The 2,500-nt window shown below is 40.1% G+C and overlaps 1 protein-coding gene across 2 annotated transcripts in view; it reads left to right on the plus strand.

The window, feature by feature from the left end:
* Positions 1-1,280, plus strand: part of LOC143290024 (uncharacterized) — a 35,902-nt gene extending 34,622 nt beyond the window's left edge. For both annotated transcript variants that reach the window (XM_076599356.1, XM_076599355.1), the window contains exon 8: positions 1-1,280. This exon is cut by the window's left edge and continues 3,159 nt beyond it. The gene's annotated coding sequence lies outside the window, so the exon portion shown is untranslated.
* The last annotated feature ends 1,220 nt before the right edge of the window (positions 1,281-2,500 follow it).

The following is a 2,500-nucleotide window of genomic DNA, read 5'->3' on the forward strand; positions in this document are numbered from 1 at the left end:
TATAATTATAGCCCTGAAACCGTCATGCTGTGGTTTTCACCTTCAGAGGTTGTCAGTTGGACCAATCCTTGGTTCCTTGAATGAGAAAGTAAGGCCTTTTTTTGTTGTTGTTTTTTTTTGGGGGGGTTTTGTTTGTTTGTTTTTTGGGGTTTTTTCCGTCCATCTGAATGCGCAATTATTGTGGTGGTGTCTGCGTGTTGTGTGACACATGTCTCCATGCCGAACTCGACTGATGGGGACTGGATTCCCTGTCAAGCCGTATCGACAGCTTGACGTGAATGTCGTCATTATACCCCGAACAGAATTTAAATCGTAAATGACAGAAAACTTCTTCTTTTTTTTTATAGTAAGCGCTGGTAAAATTGTTGCTCTGTCATAATGTGGAATGATGGCCAAGAGGTAACGCGTCCGCCTAGGATGCGAGAGAATCTGAGCGCGCTGGTTCGAATCACGGCTCAGCCGCCTATATTTTCTCCCCTACCACTAGACATTGAGTGGTGGTCTGGACGCTAGTCATTCGGATGAGACGATAAACCGAGGACCAGTGTGCACCATGCTCTTAGCGCACGTAAAAGAACCCACGGCAACAAAAGGGCTGCTCCTGGCAAAATTCTGTAGAAAAATCCACTTTGATAGGAAAAACAAATAAAACTGCACGCAGGAAAAAAAAAAGAAAAAAAAGGTGGCGCTGTATTGTGGGGACGCACTCTCCCTGGGGAGAGCAGCTGGAATTTGACACGGAGAAATGTGTTGTGATAAAAAGAGAAATACAATACAATAATGAAAAATGCTTTGCATATTTGCTTAAAAACCAACACAAACAAAACAACAACAACAAAAATTAAAAAAAAGAAGAAAAAAAGCATGCAATTAGTACAGCGATGATATAACACATGCATAAACAAATTATTTCCGACTTGGAATATGAAATAGATGAATCAGACACCTAGAGAATCTGACACTCAGGCTACACTTTGCACAACAGATGTTCACTACAGACGTATTACTAGAACTGTATTCAGTTTGTTCGTTCATATTGCTGATGATATATTTGGTATTAACCCATACTCTAGGTTTTTCATAACACATTATTTATCTTTTTTTTCTCAGTTTTTCATTTTATATATTTTATACAATTATTAATATAGGACAGTTATCGTACGAGTTGGACAACAGCCCTTTTGTTTCTTTCTTTCTGCTTCATGATCAGATCTTGCAGCACACACTACTTCTTTTCTACTTCATGATCAGATCTTGCAGCACACACTACTGACCACATCTTTTCTACTTCATGATCAGATCTTGCAGCACATACTACTGACCACATCTTTTCTACTTCATGATCAGATCTTGCAGCACACACTACACATCTTTTCTACTTCATGATCAGATCTTGCAGCACACACTACACATCTTTTTTACTTCATGATCAGATCTTGCAGCACACACTACTTCTTTTCTACTTCATGATCAGATCTTGCAGCACACACTACTTCTTTTCTACTTCATGATCAGATCTTGCAGCACACACTACTGACATCTTTTCTACTTCATGATCAGATCTTGCAGCACACACTACACATCTTTTCTACTTCATGATCAGATCTTGCAGCACACACTACACATCTTTTCTACTTCATGATCAGATCTTGCAGCACACACTACTGACATCTTTTCTACTTCATGATCAGATCTTGCAGCACACACTACACATCTTTTCTACTTCATGATCAGATCTTGCAGCACACACTACACATCTTTTCTACTTCATGATCAGATCTTGCAGCACACACTACTGACATCTTTTCTACTTCATGATCAGACCTTGCAGCACACACTACTGACATCTTTTCTGCTTCATGATCAGATCTTGCAGCACACACTACTGACCACATCCTTTCTACTTCATGATCAGATCTTGCAGCACACACTACTTCTTTTCTGCTTCATGATCAGATCTTGCAGCACACACTACACATCTTTTCTACTTCATGATCAGATCTTGCAGCACACACTACTGACCACATCTTTTCTACTTCATGATCAGATCTTGCAGCACACACTACTTCTTTTCTACTTCGTGATCAGATCTTGCAGCACACACTACTGACCACATCTTTTCTACTTCATGATCAGATCTTGCAGCACACACTACTTTTCTGCTTCATGATCAGATCTTGCAGCACACACTACTGACCACATCTTTTCTACTTCATGATCAGATCTTGCAGCACACACTACTTCTTTTCTGCTTCATGATCAGATCTTGCAGCACACACCACTGACCACATCTTTTCTACTTCATGATCAGATCTTGCAGCACACACTACTGACCACATCTTTTCTACTTCATGATCAGATCTTGCAGCACACACTACTTCTTTTCTGCTTCATGATCAGATCTTGCAGCACACACTACTGACCACATCTTTTCTACTTCATGATCAGATCTTGCAGCACACACTACTTCTTTTCTGCTTCATGATCAGATCTTGCAGCA

The sequence above is a fragment of the Babylonia areolata genome, chromosome 14, assembly GCF_041734735.1.
Source record: "Babylonia areolata isolate BAREFJ2019XMU chromosome 14, ASM4173473v1, whole genome shotgun sequence".
Taxonomy (NCBI): Eukaryota; Metazoa; Mollusca; class Gastropoda; order Neogastropoda; family Buccinidae; genus Babylonia; species Babylonia areolata.